This window comes from Microtus pennsylvanicus, chromosome 9 (assembly GCF_037038515.1).
Source record: "Microtus pennsylvanicus isolate mMicPen1 chromosome 9, mMicPen1.hap1, whole genome shotgun sequence".
Taxonomy (NCBI): Eukaryota; Metazoa; Chordata; class Mammalia; order Rodentia; family Cricetidae; genus Microtus; species Microtus pennsylvanicus.
Window position 1 is genome coordinate 57,239,150 of NC_134587.1, and position 26,188 is coordinate 57,265,337.

Consider the following 26,188-nt stretch of genomic DNA (forward strand, 5'->3'; position numbering starts at 1 on the left):
GTCAGCACTTACTTCATTTTCTATTATTTCCTGACATGAGCACTTTGGGACAAGGTGCCTCTCTACTCAAGTTCATGGGTGCGACTGTTGTTAGTGATCCTGAAACAGAAGTATTCTCTCCATTTTCCCCTAGGAATCATCGCGTATAGGACCTGAAGATCAGCAGCGACCTAATCACGCTAACATAGATGAAGAGGATATCAAAGAAAATGTCAGAAAAGGGAGAGGACAAGTCAGGAGTTCCTGACTTAACCTGATCTCATAGGGTGGCCCACCTCTATGTGTTCATTGACTTGAGCACATCAGAGAACATAGCTCAAATATTTCCACTTCAATATGTCAATGTCAAAACATAGCCTGATAGTCAAAAGAACTTATCATTCCTCCCGTCTCCATTTTAACTAAGTATTGAAGCATGAGAATACAGCTAAGCTATTGAGGTTTCTAGAGCACTTCTGGGACCATTTGTCGATGGACAGATCATTAACTTCTGGAACTTAGATTAATTCTCCCAGGATTTCAACATTAGTGCCTATTTAACTAATTTTAAACTCACAGAGCCAGGTCTGGCTCTTCGTTTTACAAATCTATCTTCAAATAAAACATTAACCACTATTTTTTGTTTCAGTTCTGTAAATGTGACCTACCAACAAGCCATACTTATTAATAAACTTGACATTTTTATTTCTTTACATGCTTAGGACTCACATTAACTGATAAGTACGATTGAATGAAGTTATCATTCAAAACACCACAGACAATGAAGCAGCACTTATAGTAATATAGCACTGAGATGATCTCAATGTAGGAATGTTCCGGTCTCATATTTTGTCCAATATTGCCATGGCAAAGGAGCGCACTGTGGAACTCTAGGTCATTACCAAGCACTCATAGGGCTGGACAAGATCTTTTGGATTTATATGGGTGACTTTTGTATTACAGGAAAGTTAAAGGGGCCAATCACACTGTGTGTCATAATTGTAACACACACAGTTGGTGCCCAGTGCGTGAGCATTTCTTCAATTGTGAGAGTCAGGAACTTATTAGCTGGCAAGCAGATGCAAACACTAAGGTGTGGGTATCGGGAACAATGACCTTGAACATTCAGCAGAGGCTACAAACAGCAAGGAGAGCTTGGACAGGGTCTGTCTTACTTCCCCAGACCTTCCCCGGGTGGTCAGCAGAGTCTTACTTCTTTCAGACCATAACAGACCCGAGTAACTAGGGATCCAAGAGGACTCTTCTGAACCTTCAAATGAGCTCTACACCACATTTACAAATATTCAGGTTCTGAATATCCCACAAAAATTAGAGCAAATATATGCACTCCTGACACTCGCTGTCTTGATAATAAACACACATGTGTGCGCACATGCTAGCACACACACACACACACACACACACATACACACAAGCGTGTGGACTCCCTTTTCTGATTCACTGCAGTCCCTGAGTGTGGAGGATGGAGCACATTTTTTGGATGATATAGTTCATTTACTAGTTAATGGTCCATAGAATCCATCCTATTATATCTCTTCCCTATGAAAATCATTCCAGTCGCTTTCCCTAGATAAGAATGGTGTGGGAAGAACTCAGATCCTGCCTTTCGGCTCTGCTGGTTTCTACAGCCACCTCCTAGGGGCAGCAGATGCTGTGGGCAGGCTAAGAATTTAGTTGAGCACTGTGCAATCTGAGAAAGCTTTCATCCGATTAATGCAAAGACTGCATTTGACAAATCCAGAGACTAAATAGATTTGAGGGGAAAAGTCTTTAAATCACTTTGTTCAATGGTGATATTCAAACTCTCCCATGAGAGAAGCATGTCATTATGAAATTATGTGTTCATGAATTTCTTATAATCTTGATGCCCCCTCCTCCACACTGTGCACTTTTGCTTTTCTTTTGCTCACTGGTCTGTATAATCACTTTCCGGATAATTTTCCTTCTGGCCAAGGTATACTACTTGATTCTCTCTATTTTAATGTACTTTTAAAAACAAAAGTTTATCTGTAGATATAAAAGTTATTCTAAAAAAGAAACATGAGGCACTCCATGGGATTTTCCCAAAATTAAAAATTTACAGAAGCCATTGTAATTTCTTTGCCCTGTTAGCATGGGGTCCACTTTTGCCATGTGCAATTCATTAGCCAGCAACTTGTCTTTTATCATCCATCGAAGTGACATAAATGTAATCCCCATCTCTAAGACATACCTGAAGAAGATAGTGCTTGTGGTCAGCTGGATGCAGGGGAGCTCTGATGGGGGAGAGATGATGGAGGTATTGTCTCATGAAAAGTTACTATTTCCTATACTTTTGTTTTAAAGACAGCATTTTCACGTAGCCTAGACTGGCCTTAACCTCCCTGTGTACCAAAAGGATAAGTATGATTTGGACTCCTGACCTTTCTGCTTTCATCTCCCCTGTGCCAGGACTACAAGCGTGTACCTCTACACCAAGTCTGCGTGGTGCTGGATGGAGGTTAAACTCTGGGCTTTGTATGTGCTATGTAAGGCATCTTCCCAGACACCAGACCACACCCCAGCCCTTTATACTTGACCTTATTTGCATCCAGGTGTCTGGGGGACCTTATTAGGCATGTAATCTCTCTTCCTAATATCACCAATCAGACCAAGGGGATGCCGGCTGATGGGTGATGCAGCAGACAGATCATTTGCATATCCTGCAGACAGTAGGAACCTCCCTCTCCTGCAGACAATTCTCCTACATGGCCCACAGGCAGACACCAGCCCCTGGGTTGGCCTTGGTCTCGCTTCTAGCGGGACAGCAGGAACAAGGACAAAATCCTCACGCTTGTTCTGTGCTATTAAGTGAAAAACTATCTCATGCTACTTTCTCTTCCCACCACGGAAGAAATCACAGTTTCACCATCTTAAAGCGCATATGACTGCTCACTGTACGTGAACACGGTGATGTGCTTCACAGGTGTCCTAGAAAGCAGACAGCTGCTTGTCTCGCTGAGATGATATTCCACTCTGCACAACTGTCTGGTTTTCGTTGCTGGGTTCATTCTTCCAGAATGCAGCAGTTTTTTGATTGTTTGTTTTATTTAGAAAATTTATGTATCTTTTCCATGACAAGACGCAAAGAGGTACGACTTCGTAAAACTCTTCAAAAGGGAAAAAAAAATACAACTCTGCAAGTAGAAGCAGCTTTGAAAGTACAGACTTGACCAGAGAGGAGGCTCCTGGGAGCAACAGTGAAGTGGTGACTGCTTAGGCTTGAGCCCCAGGTAGTGCCACTGGGAAGGAGCCTTCTTGGATGGTATGGGGCTTGAGGGACACAGCAGCAGCCCCTTAGTCAATCACCAAACACAATCCCATGGCCAGAACAGGGGAGGGAGCTGCTTTGATTCAGAAGGGAGGATCTATGGCTGGAAGGGTGGATGGAGTTTTGCCAAATATGAACAGAGGCCCAGAGAGCTGGGTGGCCCAGGCTTCTGCCATCATGCCTGCCCTTCCTCCACAAGCACTCTCCAGGAGTAGGGCTCTCTCTAAAGAGTTACCAGGCTGGAGAACTAAATGATTTCAAGGGGTCAGCAGACGGCACAGGAAGCCTGACCCCATAGGGAAAGGCAACTGACCTTAAGGGTCCATCCCCATGCAGCTTGGTCAGCTGACTGTTGGGGTGTGTTGGGGGGGGCAACTTGCCCCACCATAGACCTCAAGTTTTCTGTGACCCACACGGAATGGAGGCCCAAGAGCTGACTAGGAAGAGTATGTGTGGGATGCCTGGGATCAGGATTGAATGTGGCAGCACACCCAGCCTAGGAACCCTAGCTTCACATGAGGGTAGAACACTCCAGTCCTGCTGCAAGGCTGGCTGGAGGCAGAAGGAATGGCAGGCCAGATGGACAGAGCCATGTGTGCACAGCGGGCACAGCAAATTCAGTAAATAATTGTGTGTGTGTGTGTGTGTGTGTGTGTGTGTGTGTGTGTCTGTTGTAGACCAGGAGAACCTTGGACACCAGAGCCAGTGGACCTGCGGGCCCCAGTACAGAGAACAGCTCTGTCTCAGGGACTGTTCAGGCCAGGTAGGACTAGGCTGGGGTACGGAGATTAGACAGGACTGTCTCGACGGGACTTGATTGAAGAACGCACAGATTTCAACATTTTCTACATATGTAAGACCTAGAGTCCAATTTTTTTTTCTCTTCAGGACCCTGTGGGGCCTCTGTGTGCACCATCCATCTGGACTGTGCATCCTCTCCCTACCTTCCTGTGTGATGGGGAGGACTGGGGAGAGACCAGACTGCCTTAGGCTTGTGCTCTTCACCATATTCTAGTCCTAGCCCTTAGGATGGGGGAGAAGTAGACATGGGCTCAGGCCCGGTGTTCTTGCAGCAGCCACAGCAGGGACTCGATGATGCCCAGGAAGTAGACATTCATGGGGCAATGCCCAGTGTACGACAGGAAGGCTGAGGGGCCCTCATGTCTCCAGATCTTCCCGACTGCTAGAAGACTGTCTAGAAACACTGACTGCTTGTCCGTGTTGACACCTAGCTCAAGTGAAGAGTCCAGTCTTCACATCACAGGGGTGGACAGCCATGGTGACCGCACTCCCAGTCACACAGCCTGACAGAAAGGACACACAGAAAGATAACCTTTTGGAAGATGGGCAGCCCAGCTGGTTCAGGTTGGCAATCAGGGGGAAGTAGACATTGGAGAACGGGACATCCCTGAGCAGAGTGGTCCTTAGTCCTTTGCAGAGGTCAGCAATGCTGTATTTCTACAGCAGGTCATAGCCTCAGCCCATGGAACCTCTACTGAAGTTCCTCGAGTCTACTGAGGACTGGGCACCTCCCTGGGCTGAGAGCTGAGCCTGGGCAGCCAGAATCTTCCTTTGAGCAGCAATGCAGCCTGCATCTTGCAACTGGATCTTCAGCGTCTCCATGGGGGTGGTCCTAATCACCTGGCAGGTGCCAGCCCTGCAGTCTGCCAATCTCCTCAGACAGGGTCAGCTTCTGTCCACCCTTAGAGAGCTGATGTCTGAAGAAGCCATTAACTGCCAGCTTGATGGCCTTCTCGGGGGTGAGCAGGGTCAGGTTTGCTGCTGCTCCCCTGGACCTGCCGAAGTAGCTCAGTCAGACACGCTGGCATACACGCGCTGGCCATTCTTCTGGTTCTGCAGTCCTTTCTGAGCCAGGTCAATGGGGAACACGCAGGTGACCCCAATTAGCCCTGTGATGCTACTATTGATGAACTTGCCCGACAGGCTAGTCTGCGTATCAGTCATTTAGACCAAGTGAAGCAGGAGGCTGATTTGCCAGGTGATATAAGCAGAGGCCCTGATGGGTAGGGGCTGATGAAGACAGTGTGGGTGGCTTCTGGTGGTGGCTGATGGTGGGGAAGGAGATGTCCACACCTTCAGAGCAATTTCTGCCACCAGGGTTAATTCCTGTTTTTGTTTGTTTGTTTCTCTGTGCGTTTTATAACCTCTGGCTTGTGGCTTTTCTTGGGGAAGAATTAGGTAATTAGATATACGTGATTATCTATTTGTGTGTGCATGTATGCACCTACTCAAACTATGAACATGGGTGTATAGTGTCATAGAAAGATCACATGGGACTTTGGACACTATCAGAAGATAACACATTAAGTAGGGTTGCACATGAAATGCCCTCCGTTGCTCAGCGATGCTGCGGCTTTGGCCCTGAGGATAGGCTGAGTCTGAACATTTCCTCTATTATCTTCACTAAGGGCTTAAGCATCAGTTCGACCCCTGAGAAGAAGCTCCACCGTTTTATCAGCCATAGAGCACAACCATTTTAGTAGTGAGCAAGCCAGGTGATTCTGCACGTGCTCGCTCATGTTCCCATTGATCTCACTATGCAGCTGGCCCAGGCCTGTCTGCAGCCTGAATAACACATGGAAGATCCAGCGCTGGGACTCAGGTTTTGCTTAGTGCATTGGTTCCTGAATAAAGCTTTCCCCACCACATGTGATTTATTCATCTTTGCTTTTGAAGTGCGAGAGTAGCCTGAAAAATGGAATTATCTTGGTGCATAGTGATGGAATAGAAATTGTACACAGACTGGTCAACAAAACCTAATGAATTTTGAGTCTAACCAGGACTATGACCACCACATGCAAATAGACAAAGAACGTTATGAGCTGAGTGATGGCGCAAGCATACATTGATAATAAAAAGAAACACAGAAAGGTGACGTGAAGACATGACCAGGTGCCTGGAGACCAGGAAGGAATGGGACGATGTGGGCAAGCCTGCAAAAGAGGATCTCTGTGAGGAGACCACATTGTGTCTTTGAGGCATGGATACAGGACTGCATATGCATAAACACAGAAGGCAGCTACACACACACACACACACACACACACACACACACACACACACACGGGAGTGAAGCTCAGCCAGCCTGTGGATACATGATGTTATTGTTGATGCCCTGGTTGTGCTATTGAAGGAAACTGAGTGAAGGAAGTAGGGAATTTCTTTGCTTCGTGGCTGCATTCCTCTCTTTCCACAATTACCTAAACCAAACATTCAATTAAAGCTGGAAGGGTATTAATCAAGGTGGGTGAATCCTAGGATATTCTAAAAGAAGTCATTTTTAAAAGGAGAACCGGAAAGCAAATTGAGTGGATTAGAAGGCAGGGGGCAGAGAGTAGAGGAATCTGAAGATGCACTGTGTTCAGTAGCCAGAGACTGAGCTGTCCAGCGAGCTGGAGACTAAAGCATGAGCCAGACAGAGGTCTCCAAGTGAGTCTCAGAGAGCAAGGAGCAGCCTGGAGAAGGAACATGCTTTGCTTTATTTTTCTCCACTGGCAATTTATTTTAAGGTGGTAGGGGTAAGATGGCAAGATGAGTGTGTTTCTATTATCCCTCTGGCTTCCGAGTCGAGACTGGATGAGAAATCAGGGAATTGGGAGTGGGAGGAGGTTACTTCAGAAGACAGAGCAATCAGCAGGGGAGGCCTTGGGAACTAGATGAAACGAGAGAAATGTGTGTGGAGGAAAACAGATCGGAGAGGTGTTTAGAAGCAAACAAAATAGATTGGGAGGCAGATGGAAAATTTTGTTTATTGGTTAAAGGCTGGTAATGTTATTTACTCAAAACAGAAGTACCTTAGAAAATATGGGCACCATGAGGGCACTAACTGGAAAATTTTCAGTGTTTTCAAGGTATTTTAAAGGAAGATTGCATGCCAAGTTTAAATTTATTATTTTCGTAGGAGAATTTCTTCACAGAAACTCTTCTGGAGTTCTGAGAGTCGTGTTCAGAAAGATGACGAGTGAGCCTCTTCATCTTCATCATCTACTCAGTGATACAGGGCAGGCAACTGCTGGTCCATGTTAGGGAGTCATGGGTCTTCATCATCATATCCACTCAGAGATGCCAGGGCAGGCAACTGCTGTCTATGTTAGAATGTCAGTCAACACAGGTGGGAAGCTCTTGCAACATTAGTAGAAATTCTACTTTATAATATGAGTAGTGATATTATCACATGGTGTCACTTTTAATTGTGAGTGATGTACAGTTATTTAAGACTGACCAGCTACCTAAAGTTCCTCTTCCTGGAATAATCAAATTTTTCCAGAACATTGAAAATTTAATATCTTTCCATCTCAAACTTTGGCCATTTCTTTAGTTGAATTATTCATGGTCCTTTTCTCCAAGGCTGAATTTACGTCAGTGTTTCCTGGGGGCAATCCATGCACCATGTACCACGGTAATACTTTAAGTGGGACTCCAATAGAAAGTCTATACATTTTAATACTTTCCTGGAAATATTGCATAAATTTTGATACATGGTAACCTGAAGCTATCAGCCATCTTGTTATGAGTTTTAAAATAATTAGAGAGAAGCCATTGCTATATACATACACAGAGAAGCTATTGCTTTATACATACACAAAGACACAAGCTTTATTTAGGCCTCAAAAGCTAGCCTCAGAAAACAAGTTTTGATGTGTTATTCTGATCTTAAGGGCCTATTGACATGGCTCCAGGAAAACATGCCCCAGCATTTCTGCCTGCCCCATCTTTGATAGACACTCTTATGCCCTTTGACAATGTTTTTTTTCTTTCTTTTTTTTTCTATTCCTAGCATGCCATAGCCATTCCTACTTGGTAACCCTGCTCCTTTCACAACCAGTTTCTCCTAGAGTTTCAGTTTGCAAATTTCACAAAGATCCTAAGTCAGATATGCGATAAACTGCTCAACATAACACTAGCCATTTACCAACACTTCTTTATTTCTGCACCTACCTAACTGCTGTCTATATTCATCTATATATACTCCTGTTTACTATCATCATCTGCCCATCTGTGCTCTGTCTAGCATTTATCCACCATCTGTGCATCTATTTGCTATCTATCCTCTATCCAGCTATCCATTAACTATATCTATTTATCTGTCTATCTACCTATCATCTGTTAGATTTCCTCTATCACCTCTCAACTTTCTACTTCCCTATTTATTATCTACCATCTAACTATTTAATCATTTATCTAACTATCTATCATCTATATCGATCATTTATCAACTATCTATTTTCGATATTTCTATTATCTATAAACTACCAATCAGAATACTCTATTTTGCACTAAGAAAAAACGGACATGTTCTGTTTTCATTCTTCTCATCATCATATCCCGTGTCCTCCAAATTTAGATATGCCTAAGCTGTTCAAATGTTAAACATCAAAGAGTGAATATGAATAGATTAAATCCATGGTTCTTCAAATATTGGGTATGATTTCAAGTATAGAATTTTACATTCCAGCGTGGACATGAACACACCATCAACGATTTTGATGGAATGAATTTTCTGTTTTATTCAAGGGGAAAACACAGAAAATAATACTGTTGGCAGCCTTTATATTTTCAAGAAGTTTAAAGAAATTAGATGTGTTCATTGCAAGTTACTACTCCCAACATCAAGAACTACCAGTAATCCTGTTTTCGTATGTATGATGTCTTGATGGCATCCCTCTTTTGGTAGCTGATAGTCTGCAGAGTTCTAAGACATTCCTGGGGGCTTTGCACTTGATGTAACTACCAAGATTCTATGAAAGTGCTTCAAAGGGGGATTGGGAGGCTATCATTAAGGGTGTTCATCATCTAATAGTGATAACAAGGAGTATTTCAGACCTAACCCAATGTATCTCCAGAGTTCATTGTAAGCCTGGAGGTTTGACCAAGTGATAACAGAAGTCAGGACAACTCAGAGAACAGAGGCACTGAGGGCATTTGTGCTGACTCAGTAAGAGTCGCAGGGTACTGGATTTATTCAACAACCTGGGTGAGCTTAGAAGGTGGTTTAAGCTGCTATTTGAACACAACCCACAATAATATGTGAGATGTTGAGAGACTCTGAGTTGAGAAGCTAGCCAGCAGCTGGCCATGGCCTACAGAACTCTGAGCAAACAGTTGTCAGTTTTGGTACATAAGTTGGAGCCATTTGTTAGCTACCAGTTAGAAGCACATGCATAGTGTTAGTGGTGAGCCACATGTCTCAGCAATCTATGGTCTCAAGGCTCATTCCTCTCCCTTCTGAAACTGGACCACTGTCTTCTCATCTCATGAACCACAGCACAGATACATAGCACCTGGTGAACCGCAGCATGGATACATTGTATCTTGTGAACCACAGCACAGATACATTGTGTGCAGATACATTGTATCTCATGAACCACAGCACAGATATATTGTATCTAACATTACACGGAAAATTCATGGCAGTTACACATTGCAAATGAACTTCTTAAACATGAACTCAAACAAAACTGTGATTCTCTATACATCACATATAAGTACATTCATGTGACAAGACCAGCAATTAAGTGTAAGTTTGCAGACATTTTTATGATCAAATTATGATAATATATACACAATGTCATATTCATATATGCATAATATAGATACAAACACACATATAAAATTAGCATAATTACTGAAAATTAGGCTGAATTTGAACATTTCTACAAAAGGGAATAATATCATTATAAAAGTATCTTGTTTTATGAGCATGAGTTTTGTCTGTATATAGTTATGTGCACATTGTGTGAAATGTTCATAGAAGATATCAGAACCCTTGAAATGGAATTACAGATACTTTGAGCACCATAAGGGTGTTGAGAATTGAACTTGGGTCCTCTGAAAGAAGAGAAAGTGTTCTTAACCACTAACCCATCTCTCCACCTCTGTGCCACAATCGCTAAGATTTTAGTTACATTTGGTGATTCTTTTTTTTTTATTGAGAAAAGGAAGAAAAAAACCCCAAGTTTCCACCTCCTCCCAGCCTCCGATTTCCCTCCCCCTCCTCCCACCCTTCTCCTCCTCCTCCCACCCTTCTCCCCCTCCTCCCATCCTTCTCCCCCTCCTCCCACTCCTCTCCCCCTCCCTCTCCAGTCCAAAGAGTAGTCAGGGTTCCCTGCCCTGTGGTAAGTCCTAGGTCCTCCCCCTTCTGTCCATATCTTAGAAAGGTGAACATCCTCAAGAACAATGGCAATGGGTTTCTGATCCTACTGCACGCACTGGCTTGGTGGGAGCCTAGGCAGTTTGGATGCTCAACTTACTAGACCTGGATGGAGGTGGGGGTTCCTTGGACTTCCCACAGGACAGGGAACCCTGATTGCTTTTCGGGCTGGGGGGAGACTTAATTGGGGGAGGGGGAGGGAAATGGGAGGCGGTGGCGGGGAAGAGACAGAAATCTTTAATAAATAAATAAATTAAAAAAAAAAGAAGGGAAAAAAAAAGAAAAAAAAAAAAAAGAAAGGTGAACATCCAAACTGGCTAGGCTCCCACAAAGCCAGCACATTGCGTAGGATCAAAACCCCGTGCCAGAAGGAGGGAGAACATGAGGAAAGAAGTCGGGACCATGAGGGGTGCACCCACCCACTGAGACAGTGGAGCTGATCTACTGGGAGCTCACCAAGGCCAGCTGGACTGTGACTGAAAAAGCATGGGTTAAAACTGGACTCTCTGAACATGGCGAACAATCAAGGCTGATGAGAAGACAAGTACATTTGGTGATTCTTAATAAAATCCTACACATTTTGCAAATGCAGTGAAATTAATTGACTTAGGAGTTTTGTAGTTTGTAAACCATGATTTTTAGTTGTTTTCAAGAAATTGTAGGTCAACATCAACGTATATTTTCTACCATGCAGTACTTCATAGACTGTCAAACAACCCAAACTTTTAAAGAAAACCTTCAGGTAAGGAAACAAATACCATATCTTGGTTAGCTTTGAAATGCTTCTACCTCTGTAGGGAGCCAGAAACCAAGACAACCATCACATCAGATATGGGAATTAACCCTGCTACATAGCACAGCCACGTGGTATAAGCTGTATGTGGAAATAGGATTAAAGCTTATATACAAAACATTATAATCTACAATATACAAACAAAAGGGCATATATATCTACTCATAAAGAAATAAAATATGCTAGTATCATATCAGAACATGCCACCCCATGATACAGCACTGTAATACTTGAGGAAAGAAAAATAGAGGTGTTTTCCATCTTCCTTAATATTGTCCCCTGAAGAAACTCAGGGGATTTAAGATGATCTGAGTGTACTGTGGCACACATCACAAGACTCTTATGTAAGAAGTTACCTTCACTGTGCTTGGGGAAAAGTGGTCAAAGTCACTGAGATGACAAGAAATGGACATCAGGCTTGCTGGAGGTTCCACAATTACTAATTCTTTCTTTCACAGCTGTAACAAAATGCCTGACAGAAGTGACTTAGGGAGGAAAGGGTTGATTTTGACTCACAGTTGGAGGGAATTTTAGTCCACCATAGCAGAGAGGCCTAGTCTGTGCCAATGGGAGCCTGATATGTCTAGTCACATGGTGGCAGGCAAGAGAGAGAGAGAGAGAGAGAGAGGAACCAATTCTAGGCTATATCATATAAGGAGAGTCCATACCCAGTGCCCCACCTCTGCCGCTGGGACTCCAAACCCTGAAAGGCTCATGGCATCACCAAGGCAGCTTCACCAGCTATCAACCAAGGGTTCAACACACAGCCTGTGGGAGTGTTTCATACCCAACCTCTCAAATCCATGTCTGTCACCATCAGATGCTGTACTCTTCCTAATCTATGTATTCAGGAATTACCAGCCATCATCAAACCTAGTTTATTTTTTCTGAGGATCTCCCTTTCCTTGTAAAAATCCATGTGTTACACAAAACTTACGTTGGATAATTAGTATGTGGTTCCCTTGCTAGTCAGTCTTTTATTATGCAGGCTTCAGCTTGGAATCTGTAATATAAAAAAATATATTTTCCTTCTCCAAACCTTCATACTAAATGCAAAATTCTAATTTTCTATATCAAATATCTTGTTCCTAAGGAAGACTCAGAGTATTTGCCATGTCTGTCTTTGTTATAGTCATTTATGAACTTTATTCTCAAATTCAACTTCTTGGAAAATAATGACCAAAGATTATCAGAAACTGTACCAAGAGTCTAACGGTGACAAGTGCCTGTCCTGGGAGAGGTGCTCAGGACATGCTGTTCTTTTGTTCCTGGTGATTGAATAGCCAGTTTCCTAGACTCTTTGGTGACACATACTTCAAGGGCAGAAGATGGATGGGAGAAACACTATGTACTAGACACTATGAAGTGTAAAAAAGCTGCCTTGGCATTAGCGTACGATGCTGCATCTGGAGAGAAAGAAAACAGAAGATACCACAAGTGCAGGTCTCGAAACATGGAGCTGCTGGGGCCCAGGCCCCATAGTGTGCCAGAGGACAGACGAGCAAGTAATGATCAGACATGAAAACCTGGCCTTGAGGGTTGCAGAGCTTTTCCTGTGGCTGATGTGGAGAAAAGGAAGTGATAGAAATTGTACCCACAATCCTTCTAACCATGCAACAAAAGGCAGCAGCAGAGTTTTATAGCTCCCTTATTATGGCCCATGACAATACTTTTAGATGATAATACGTTTTAGACAGTGTTATGGAATGAATGTTTGTGTGCCTAAAACAAATGTGTGTCCTGGAGTCTTAATATCCAATATGATGGGGCTGGAGGGGTCGGGGGGGGGATGCTGATTACGGTTGTCTCAGCTCAGGAGAGTAGAGTACTTATGATCACATCACTGGCCTTGAAAGAACCAACCAGAGTAGCCTCTTACACTCCAACCCCTCACTCCCCAGCCTCCATACACTGTGATGTGAGGGCATTTAAAGAGGGCAGGCAGTAAAACTATTAATATTTTAATTTATGGTTTTCTAACATCACTGTCTACACAATAAATTTCTTCTGTAGTTTTTATTCATTCATCATTGAGAAACATAACCCAACTTATGTAGAACTGAATTATGATTCATGTAGCATAGTATTCTGCTTGCCTTTTTGGAGGTGAGCTTCTAGGCACATCTCTCCACAGTGGTCAGAGATACTGCTGGCTGCTGTGAACAGCAGTCAATGGGTGGATGTAGAATTCCACAGCTCTCCAAGGTGCCAAGGAAATGTGGCGATGGAGTCTTCAGCCCTAAATAGGACATTTTTCTGACAATCCCTCCATGGCTCAGGGAGTCTCGGTAGAAGGGATGGTGCAAAGAGCGGTGGATGCTGTCTGCTGGGCATGACAGAGCCATTGCAGCCATGGTAGCATAGCCTGCATCTGCATCTGCAAGGGACTGCGGCTTTTCCACAGTCAGTCATGGGTTGGGCAGGGGCTCACAAGGCTACACCTCTTCCTATGAATTACTGAATACTGATGGAGTCTAAGGGCAGTCATTGCCTTTAGATCTGTGCTCAGTGGTGAGTCTACCAGGCTCCAATGCACAATTCTAAGCTCGTGATTGAACAGACTTCCTTGTTAAACCCAGCTGGTCCAAAAACAAAACAAAAAGAGACAAAAGGACTCATGGGGAGGAGGGTGTTTGCTGAAGTAGGAAGACTGGAGGGAGTGGAAGAGAGAGCACTCAGCATGACTGATGCATGGAACTGACAAAGACTAGGTTTAACTTTAAAAATTAAACCATTCATTTTCCCCATTGTGGTCTAACTTCTTTCTTTCACAAAATATTAATGAATTTATCAGCACTCATATGTATACAAAACCAATCGCTGCAGCAGCATGACTTTCCTTCCATAAAGCACATGTTTTCTCTTTAAATCTCCAAATAGACTGGTTACAGGATGAGGACTTGAAGCATGGATAATAGTGACGAGCAGAGCACAGGTGTCACACCTCAGTGCAGATGAGAAGTGAAACATTCGGCTAGGAAGGAGGACGCTTCCTTAGCGTTGCCTTCCCCCAGCTACTTCACAGAAAGCAATTGCCACGACTACTTCCTCATCTTTGATTGCCTGTCTTGAAGACTGACAGGGTTAACCATTGTACAGGGGAAGTGGCCTATCAGGTACAGCAAAGATGCCCTTCATGTCTGTACTGACTGGTTCTACTTCATTTTGTGAAGCAAATCCTCCGTTCCTGTATTGATTATAACCCCATTGACTGGGTCCTGATTACTTGAAGACTAACAGTTGTAATGATCAGCCCAGCTAACATCAGGGCACTGGAGATGGGAAGAAAAGCAATTAACAAATGCAAAGGACTTTGTAAATAAGAACAGGGTTACTCTCCATGGTCCTGAAGTCTACTTTTGTTTGTTTACACATAGGCTTACATGCAACGCTATTAGAGTTGTGGTAGAATTCCCACCACATGACGAATAAATCAGCATTAGAAAAATCACACACAGATGAAGTATTGGCCTTTCTGTCTTCTCACGCACCCAATGACACATACATCTACCTGCAGACAGAGCCTTTATTTCCTCACCACACAAACCCTGACTCCTACCAGAAAAATCTGACATTAATGTCATGAAGATAGATGTAAAAAGGGTTAAAAACCATCACTGAAAATATTGAGTTGGGACGCCTAAGGCGTTTACTCTCTTTTGGGGTGCAAAATGACTGAGCCCATTTGAAAGAAAAATGACACCAGGAAAAGGAATCAAAGTCATGAATAAAGAAAAATGGCGAGAAGAGAACATCCTAGGGAAATAACCAACCACCTTTGAACTGGGCCCCTCAGAGTAGAACTGGGTTCTCCTGCTGAGTGAGAGATGCTGCTTCCCCACAGGATCAAGGATGGCAGCGGCTGCCCTCCAGCACCGCAGAGGTGGGGAAATACTTGGAGAATACTCTCTGGAGGGACTGAGAGAGAAATGGGCTTTTCATGGCTTCCATGACACCAAATACGTACACATTCCCACCTCAGCGGCTCCTCAGAAGAGAAAGACCAGGCACTGCAGAGGTCTGGGGTCTTATTTGAATTTCTTTCTCTTAAATTTCAAACAACATTGTAATTTGGTTCTAGGAGACTTGAATTCTTAGATAAGTGTCCATATCCATGCTCGATTGCTACACACAATGACTGTCCAAAGGCAGGAGGAAGTCACATTGTTCACACACGCCTAACAGTAGGACCTCATTCTTAAACAAAACTTGCAGAACATTTTAGAGCAATGTATGCCTTAGTGGGCACCAATACAATACTATGGAATAAGACATGATGGAAATGCAAGGAAGATAAACAAGAGATTGGTCAGGAATAGCTGCTTGCCCTCTACTGATTCTTCTGACAATGTAACATGTTTTTTATCCTTGAAATTATATTATATTTATCGTTCCCTTCCCTCCCTTCAAACTTTGTCATATAATCCTCCCTGATCGCCTTAAAATTCATGTCTTCTTTTTCACCAGTTGTTGCTGCATGTATAAATGTATATGTAGAACATATATCCCTAAATATAGCCTGATCCGTCTGTGTAATGCTGCTTTCATGTATGTTTCCAGGACTGACAACGTGGCAATAGACATCCAGCATTCCTCTGTTGTCTATATTTCTTTTCTCTTGTTCACTGCTTCCAGAGTGGTTGTAAGCTGGACCCTGGCATCAACTGGGAGCCCTGTTGTAAAAGCAGGCATGGTAGCAGATCGGCCATAGGCTGTAGGAATCCGCAGACCTGAGAGGACCTTGCCTGCCAGAACAGGAAGTGACTAAGAAAAGACAGAAAGATTCTGAAAAAGTCCCCAAGACTAGCAGATAGTATTTAGTGAGTCACAGGATCCAAATGGAGAGAAAGATGGATTCAGAGACACTGTCATGTGCTAAGCCTGTGCCACCCATGGGTCACTGTGATGATCCTAGCACAGTGACTGAGCAAATAAAATTGCCTAGCGTTTCCACAGTAGCTGTACTTGTTTCAGAATGGTTCACGCTGCTGAAGTTTTAGTGCCTTAAAATAATCTACTTCTCCATTTAGTAGAGAGTATAACAAGTACATTACCTTTTGAAAAATAATGCAAATTCCACAGTACCCTGACCATCAAAGCAATAAACTGTGTTCTATCCCAGAAGAAAGGGGAATATAAAATGTCTATTATTGGTGCTTCACACAAGGAACCAATTAAAACCTCTGTCAGTAAGCTGAGTGGGGCGTGAGGATCATTTGACCCCTCACCTAATTATTATGAAGGATTAGTTACTTTTTGCCCCTCAACACATTGGGCAGAACCCAGCTTGAAATAGCAATGCCCCCTACCCATTACAGTTTCTATGAAGGACTCAACTGTTCCTCCAGATCAACGTATCTCACATCAACAGCTTCCATGTGAAATACAGATTTGGTGCAAGTGTTAGGCAAGCAGCCAGTAATTTGTTGGTTTTAAATATTGCACAAGTACTAGCAAGATGATGTAGTGAGTAAAAGCACCTACTTCCAGGTTTGATGATCTACGTACAATCTCTGGGACTTACATGGTAGAAGGACAGATCTAACTTCTAGATTGTCCTCTGTCCTCCCTATGCACACACAACATATACATACCATATATATTATATATTCATAGCTACAATAAAGAAATAAATATGCAAATGCTAAAAAACCATATGATAAGCTGAATTCAGCCGTCTATTCCATGAGATGGCAGGGAATGTTGGCCAGTTCTGCAGTATCTCAAGTTCTTACTGGAACAAGAGGAACTTGTCTGAACTTTGTTTCTGGGGGGTTGCTAGTGTCCCGAGAGCTTGTGAGCAGAAAGTGTCAGTATGTCCCTTTCCGTGTATTACAGATCACACACACTAGCAGAAAATTTCCGAGAAAGGGAACCCAAAGCAAAAGCCACACAATTGACCTACATCTCTTTTACCTCGTTTTATTTATTTGTTCGGACTGAACAGACAAGTCCAGTCCACACTTGGGAGCTGGTGGGGCATCCTAGGAAGAAGTGAAGTCTGGGGGTCAATGGGTCTCCGGCTGCCAGACACCATATATTCTGCACAAATGGGAAACGTCTCCAAAAGAACTGCTAAACTCTCCCCTTACCTTCCCTTAGGACATGTTCCAATCAAGAGACAACAGACCACACAGAGAGCCGAAAACATCCACCTGTGTTTCATACATTCAGAGATAAAGAAAAGCAAAAAGAAAAAGAAGCTTGGCTGGGGCTCACATATCTGAGTTCCAGGTCTAGTGTTAGGGTTTTTAAGAAATCATTTCTACAGGCTTAGTTCAATACAGATATGTTTATGCCTGACATTTGGCGATTATCGAAAGCCTTTGATGTTCCCATCTCATCTTTGTTAGTGAGCCATCTAAACCACAAGATGCAAACAAATCAATGATTAAGGAAACCAAACATCACACATTTGTTTTAGATGAACCATCATCTATAATTTGAAAAACATATTTTAAATTCACATAATATAAAAGTTCTAACTCAATTCTTTTTTTTTCTTACTACATGTATGGATGTCTGATTTGTTGACCCAACAAGCGTGTTTTAATCAAAATCAATAAAGAAGTAGAAAAATGCAAATGAAAATCTTCCAAGAAACATCTCCAAATTAACAAAATGATCTTCCTCCCCTTATTTGGGAGTTATGCAAGATACGAAATGTTGTATTCACATTCTAGTTTTTCACTGAGTCTTGGAAATTACTTGAGTTTTCTGGTAATTTAACATAATTGTCAATTTCAACTGTCATTTAGGAATAGTGTATGCTGGGTATCTTCCAGAAAACATTCAATTTACTACTTTGAAATTACAAAGTCATTTTTCTTCCATATCCAAGAATTAGTCTGAGAACTCTATTTGCATATTACCTTCTTTATCTAAAATACTGTGAATTATTAAGCAACTAGGATTTGACTTAGCAAGCACAATGCCACTCTCAGAGCCAGGTCAGAGGTTATTATTTTTAGCCTCGCCTCCATATCCTTCTGAGGAAAGAATGCTCGCTTCTTCAAGCTATTTCCTCTAAAAACTCAACCAGCAAGAAGCAAAGTTTCCTACCCTGTCACTCCATCAACGGTCGCTGTTTTAAGATATCTGCAAACCAGGAAAAGCCATTATGGGTGTCTAAATTTGGATCCCGGTTGTCAGGACTCTCATTAGAACTGCCTGGGAGCATGGCCACTTAAAGTCACTTAGCCTCGAAACACTGGCTTCTAAAGCCAGCGCTTGAATGACATAACAATGAGTCCTATTTCAGGCTTTTTCCCTTCTTCGTGTCCCCAACTTCTACTCTGGTCTCTGCCCACACACCATCAACCAGCTCCTAGCTCTTCCTTCCTACCTGTTTTTCCAGAAATCACTAGCAGGTGTTTATGAGAAAGATCACAACCCCCAAATACACCATACCATGTCTTTAAGACAAGGAGCAAGCAGGTCAAAATGTAGCAGGTTGGAGAGGAATAGAGACGCTGAATAAATATTACCTATTCTGTTTTACACAGTCTCTGTGTGGTTCCCCTCTGTAGCACGGATAACAAAATCCCAGAGACAGATATTGGGGTTCAAGCTGAAGATGAGAAAAGCAAATTAGCCAAGCCACCAGAGAAGTCTTCCCTCTACCAAGGCTGGGACACTGCAGACTGAGCCCTGAGCCTCTGTCTCCTTCTGTCCTCTGTCTCCTTCATTCCCCTTAGTGCTGGGATTAAAGGCGTGTGACTCCCTAGTGCTGGGATTAAAGGCGTGTGACTCCCTAGTGCTGGGATTAAAGGCGTGTGACTCCCTAGTGCTGGGATTAAAGGTGTGTGACACCTCTGCCTGTCCTTTAGGCTGAGTTTTACCTTCTGGTCTTCAGGCAAGCTTTATTTATTAAAACATAAATAAAATATTGCAGTACAGCTCAAGTCATTTTAGGTGAATAATGTTTGTCCTGTTTATTTACAATGATAGTGACAATTTGCTGTGCCAAGAATCGAGCCCCTGCACATGCTAAGTGGCCACTCTCAATCCCTGAGCCACTTCCAACTCATGGTTTATTGCTAGCTCTGTGTCTTTAACCATGCTAATTTCATAAATTAAATTAAGATGTAGGAGTTAGCCAATAAGAAGCTAGAGATAATGGGCCAAGCAGTGATTGAAATAATATGGTTTCTGTGTGATTATTTCAGGTGTGTAGGCTAGCCAGGCAGCTGGGAAGAACAAGCAACCCTTCCCCCAACACATAATTGATGAGAAAATTTGGTCATAGTTAGCCATGTGTCTTCATTTTATATTGTGGTTTATTAGTAACAATAGTTTGCACAGGACACATCAAACGGCATCATAAAATGTCAGTCACCTTGTTCATCAGAGGTTACAATGGTGTCAAATCATTCACCAGGCCCTGCAAATATGCAGTTTTGATTGTGATTTGTGGAAAGAAAAGTCAGCTAAAGGCAAGAATGTTTAGTCAGGAGTTTTACCCTTGTCCATGCTCTCAACCAAAGCTCATGGTACAGTGTCTTCCACTGATCATCAGCCAAAGCAGATTTACACAAAATTAATTAGACTCAATCCTAATCCATCATTGTAATTCGATATTTGCCCATGCAGTGCCTACAGTAAGCAGCTTCTGTAAGGCAGTAAGTAGGCTGTACACGTTTTAGCACTGGGGGTCCTGTGTTTGCCTACCCTTGCCTGTCCCTTACATCTCTAGTCAACAGTGTCACTCAAATGTCATGGACGGGAGGGGGATCAGCTGAGCCCATCGCATTTCCTCACGTGAGACCGCAGCAGGAACGGAAAACATCATGGGTTCTAATCATATTCAGGAATTCTGGATACGCAAAAGGTAGTTTATTTAAAATGACACCAAATCAAACACATGAATTGTCCTTTCTAAAAGTCTGGGGTTAGGAGAGCGTCCTATTGTTGTGGAGGACCAGCCATGTCAGGCACTTCTCAACTGCCTGTGACTTCAACTCCAGGGGATCTATCTGTTTTTCTTCTCTTCTTATCTGCTTTAAATAGACTACTAAATGTTACCTGCTACACAGAAGTCTTCCTTCTACTTTATCCAAGGTTTCTAGGAAGCCCAGGAGTAATGCTGAAGGCAAAAAAGAATGTCACCTGTCTCCAGCTATTCACCTACTTGTCTGTTTATTCAAAACACGTCTAAATGTTGCACTCCTCCAAGCTCTCAGTACTGTTTCTGACTCGCATGAGGTCAATGCCATCCATTTTCTTCTTCTTTTATCTTAGTATTGTCGTCTGCTCTCCACTCCTGGCAGATCCCCCGGAGGACAGATGCTGCATTCCAGAGCCCTTCCAGAGGGAAATGCTCCATTCCAGAGCCCTTCCAGAGGGGAAATGCCCCATTCCAGAGCCCTTCCAGAGGGGAAATGCCCCATTCTAGAGCCCTTCCAGAGGGAAATGCTCCATTCCAGAGCCCTTCCAGAGGGAAATGCTCCATTCTTAGAGCCCTTTCAGAGGGTAATGCCCCATTCCAGAGCCCTTCCAGAGGGAAATGCTCCATTCCAGAGCCCTTCCAGAGGGAAATGCTCCATTCCAGAGCCCTTCCAGAGGGGAAATGCCCCATTCTAGAGCCCTTCCAGAGGGGAAATGCTCCATTCTTAGAGCCCTTCCAGAGGGTAATGCCCCATTCCAGAGCCCTTCCAGAGGGGAAATGCCCCATTCTAGAGCCCTTCCAGAGGGGAAATGCTCCATTCTTAGAGCCCTTCCAGAGGGTAATGCCCCATTCCAGAGCCCTTCCAGAGGGAAATGCTCCATTCCAGAGCCCTTCCAGAGGGGAAATGCTCCATTCTTAGAGCCCTTCCAGAGGGTAATGCCCCATTCCAGAGCCCTTTTAGAGGGGAAATGCTCCATTCCAGAGCCCTTCCAGAGGGGAAATGCTCCATTCTTAGAGCTCTTCCAGAGGGAAATGCTCCATTCCAGAGCCCTTCCAGAGGGAAATGCTCCATTTCAGAGCCCTTCCAGAGGGAAATGCTCCATTCCAGAGCCCTTCCAGAGGGAAATGCTCCATTCCAGAGCCCTTCCAGAGGGAAATGCTCCATTTCAGAGCCCTTCCAGAGGGGAATCCTCCCCAATGCTCCTAAGCACTCCTTACGAGGCCCACCACAGGCCATGCCTACATCCTTTCTAGATTCTCTACCTTCTCATTCTGAGACTCAATTCTAGCTACAGAATACCTCCTGGTTATAACATCATGGTGCCCTCTATCGTGAGTCTTTGAAATATGCCTTTTAAGTTTCTTTTACGCCCTGCTATCAATAGCTCTACTTCCTCCATAATTATTTGTAATGAGCTTCTTGAAGTTAATGGGAATTATTCTTATCAAGGTTTCTATTTGTCGTCCAAATGGCCACAAGAATTGGCACTTTCTAACTCCTCACTCCTTTCTCATCTTTCTGTAGCTTTTACTCTAAGCTCTCCCTTCTCTCTTCATACAGACATGATAGACACAATATCCTGCAGTTCACCACGGAGCATCTCAAGGTCCCAAATATCCCTCCTTACCATGTAAGGGCCAGGTCAAATATTCTTTTACATGAAAATGGACCCACTGCTCTAAAATTTCAGGCCTCTTAGTTTTATCTCTTTGAGAACTATAATCATGTTTTTAGTTATCTGCATAAACAGGATATCCTCATGCTTTTATACTGAATAGGGCCTGTTAATGTTTATTTGCCATTTTAAACATCATTGTACCAGCAGTGTGACAGTAAAGACCCAAAAAATCCACAATGCAGCTGTTGGCTGTTTGGATAAAAACACAAATATTTTTTGATTAACTATTAAACAAAATAATCGGAATTGTGGTCCAGAATGGGGGCTGGTTTTAATGTCTTTTGTCAGAATTTTGCATTTAAAATTGGTTTTTCACGTGCTCAACTATGTTCATAGCAGCATTGCTTGTCATAGCCAGGACCCGGAAACAACTTAAATGTCCCTTGACCAAAGAGTGTAGAAGGAAAATGTGGTACATTTATATAATGGAGTGCTACACAGCAGAAAAAAATAGCGACATCTTGAAATTTACAGGCAAATGCATGGAACTAGAAAACATCATATTGAGTGAAGTAACCCAGACCCATAAAGACAAATATAATATGTACTCACTCATAAGTGGTTTTTAGACAGAAAGCAATGAAAACCAAACTATAATTCACAATCCTAGAGAACTTAGACAACAACAAGGACTCTAAGAGGGATATACATGAATTTCATCTACATGGGAAGTAGAAAAAGACAAGATCTCCTGAGTAAATTGGGATCATGGGGACCACAGAAGAGGGTTGAAGGGGAGGGGAGAAGAAGGAAGGGGAGCAGAGAAAAATCTATAGCTCAATAAAATCAATTAAAAAATGAAAACTAGAATAAAATTGGTTCTTGATGGTTTGCCTGACTTTATTTAGATAAAACTGATATAATTTAAGGATTTTGCATTTCTAAATTGCTACCTGTAGCCAAATTGTAACCACATTTCATTCAAATAAACAGTACCTTCTTATGAGGTAGACAAGATGACAATTTAGTCTTTTGTGCAGTTTGCCCTAAAAGTTATAACAACATGAATTCTTGTGTCAAACTTTCAAGTTTCATAACTAGAAATTGGGACCCTTATAGTGTCCTAACTGGTTAGAGAAAGAATGTACGTTAAAAATGAATGCTTTAGTTCTTTGTAACAACAACTTGGAATAACAAACTTTGTGTTTACTTAATAAAATAATTTTTAGAAAATATTCAATAATGCATTTACATCATTTTACACGTTAGCATCACACGCAAATAAGTGTTCTGCCTCCCCATGGGACGTGTCTCTAAGTATATCCACTGGTGAGCATTTTATAATATTCTATAATTATCTGCTGGGAGCTCAATGATGAAAGACACTGGTAGGCACCTTGGGGATATGAAGACAAATTAGACACAAATCCTGCTCTTGCGAGAGTTTCCATATAACAGGAAGCATGAGAAATGTCCACAGATAACTGCTACTGGGCTGACGGTAGCGAGTCCCATGAGATCTTCAGAAAGGAGACTAAATGTCTTGGGAGTTCTTGAAATAATGAGATACTTTCTGCTTCGGGAGAAAGCGAGAAAGGCCTCACAGAAGGAGTACTTGAGCTGATCCTGGTACGACTGGCACAGTCTGAACATAAGAGTGAAACGCTTAGCTAGAGGAAATGTAGCACAGAAGGGACCTAAGAGCAATTGAGAGCATCCTGAGTCCTGTCACAGGCTCAGGATGCAGAGAAACGGAGCCCAAAGGCAAAGGATTGCAGACAGTGGTGGACCATCTCTCTGCGCAGTGGTTCATCATCCCAACTGCCTCCATCCTGATGTCTATACAAAGCTCTTCTTGGTACAGTAACACACCGCACTGCCCATTGGGCTGGTACGACAAGATGAGAGACTGAGGTAGAGGTCGGGAGAATGACAGCCCTTCTGGTGGAATGCACCCCTGGCCCTGCATTTAGATAGGTCTGTCTGATGACCATGTGATGTCAGTCACTACCAACATTCCATTCCAGACAGGCCTTCGAGTTAGGCTTAATTCTTACAGCAAAAGCCACCCTGGGTGTTTGCTGTTGGTATATATCCCCAGGTTCTGTGCTGGAAGCTTTCAATCACAGAGTAAGAGAGGCCTGGATTTGAGTGGTCACAGTGGGACTATGCCACAAGGATTATAAGGATAAAAAAATTTTGTGCTCGATGAAGCAATGCCGTGCTTGCGTGGGTGGTGGCCACCATGCTTCCCAGCCTACCTCATCCTTTGCCCTGACACCACATTCTCACATAGTTTCTGCCCACATCACTGGGGTTAATGTGTTGAATATGCAGCAGCATAATTGACCGTGACAATGTGTGATCTGCCATATTTTTGATCGTTCCCTATGACGAATGCCACATGTGGAAGGCATCCAAACTTACCTACAGAAGTGTTTGTGGCATAAAACCTGTGGTCAGTCTCCAATCCCCATGAGTAAATTAGCTAGATGGAGTCTCCTATTCCAGGTAAATCTTTAAGATAGTTTGACCCCATAAGAAACCCCATCAGTTAAACATTTCCCTAAATCTACTCATAGATATTGAGTAGGAATGGAAATACTTATTGTTGTATCTGCCAATACATGTGGGACAAGGAGCTAAGTAGAAACAGTTAAATCATTATCCCACTTTCTTTTTTTTTAAAGGGAAAACATTTTAATGGCTATATGCTATTGCATATAGCTTATATGTTGTAGGAAATCTTAGTCATTAACTGGAATCATGCTCACATATTACTTTCTAGATTTACCTTATTAGGAGAGGAATCCCAAGGGCCTTCTAAAGAATTACTAGTTTCAACAAACTTGGTCAAACAACTATACAGTTGAGATCACAGTTGGGAACTTGCCCTGGAGAGAGAGGAGAAAGTCCAAGGGGAGGTGGGTGGAGCATGTCAGCAGGAGCTTCAGACAGCTCATCATGCTGATCCATGGTCCTGAGGTGATGAGGGATGAAGGCTGGTGCTCAACTAATTCTCTGTGGTGTATTCAGTCTCAGTCCCAAGCACATGGGATGAGGCAGTTCACAGTTTGGGTGGGTCGTTACACCTCAACTAACCTGACTAAGTCTGTCACAGATACTTCCAGAAACTAGCCCCTGGTGATTCTAAACCCTGCCAACTTGACTATCAATTTTAACCATCACATCATATGACATGTATACATGATATGATACATATAAATGCACATAATGCATGCATATATAATACATCACATAATTGCGCACAGGGATGGACTGATGTGTTGGAAGCTATTTACTGATGGTTTAGAGCCTAGGGAATTTTGGGGATAATCAGCTTCCAATTTCCCCAAGCTTTCCTGGAGAAGACATCTGAGTGGGCGCACACAAGTCCATCAGGCTCCATCGGCTGCCATCCAGCTGAGAGCCATTTGGGGACAAAAGGAGCTATTTCCTGGATGAATTTGTCACCAACAGTCCACCAGAATAGCTTGGGGTAGAGATGTTTCAATGACTAAAATAACATTAAAAACTATGGTCATCCACGTGACTCACAAAGCATGCATGAATAGACGCTCAGGAATGAGTGGAGTTAAAAACAAGCCATAGCCTAGGACTGGAAGGAACCTGGGTGGGGGTAGTTGAGAGCTGAGTCTCATTAAGGAATGCCAAGGGTAAAGAGGATGCTGGGAATGGCGCTGCCCCTTTCGTGTCCTGATAGAAAAATGGGGAAATTATTCATAGTCAGTGAGTGTGTGCTTAGCAGGCTTTCTTAGTAGAATGTCTTCATTATGGTTTTTTAATTTCTTAAGTACCCATCTCTACTCTCCCTTTGCTATCAGGGAGATTTATTTTGCTAGAAATTGTTTAATGAATTCAATGATGATCATAAACATTTTTTATTGAGTTTAGTAGTCCATAGAATTTCCTCCTCGCCTTCCTTCCTAAAAAATAAGAGTAAATGGAAATAAAAGAGATGTTTCGGTCAACATTTTCCTTTGAAATGAGTTAACTGCAGCATGAGCCAACAGACCTGTGAAGGCACGTGCTCATGTGTCCCTTGCCCACAGTGCTCCTGTGCTGGTAATCCCTCTGCACATACTTCCAAATCTCCACGCCATTGCATGTACCAGAGACTCAGCGAGAGTCTTATCTGGTATATGGGAAGGAGTTGTCAATTGAAGGGTTGGAGTACCCTGAAGTCCTCGCATAAGCCTGTGAAACAAATTTCAGGAAACAAAGGCCTTTGATTGCTCTGGTTGGGTAAGCTCGCTCTTAATTGCCAACATGGCCCTTCCATCGTTCATCTCCCTTTGGGCATATTATCCAGTTTGCTATATTTTATAGTTTGGTTATGCCTAATAACTGTTTCAAATGAATAATCGAATATGCAAAATCATCTTTCCAAGTGCATGTCTTTATTCTG

The 26,188-nt window shown here is 42.9% G+C and overlaps 1 protein-coding gene and 1 pseudogene across 2 annotated transcripts in view; both read right to left on the reverse strand.

Moving 5' to 3' along the window:
• Positions 1-26,188, reverse strand: part of Nalf1 (NALCN channel auxiliary factor 1) — a 454,783-nt gene that overhangs the window by 59,427 nt on the left and 369,168 nt on the right. The gene's annotated exons all lie outside the window — the stretch shown is intronic.
• Positions 4,342-5,254, reverse strand: LOC142856688 (mitochondrial glutamate carrier 1 pseudogene; annotated as a pseudogene).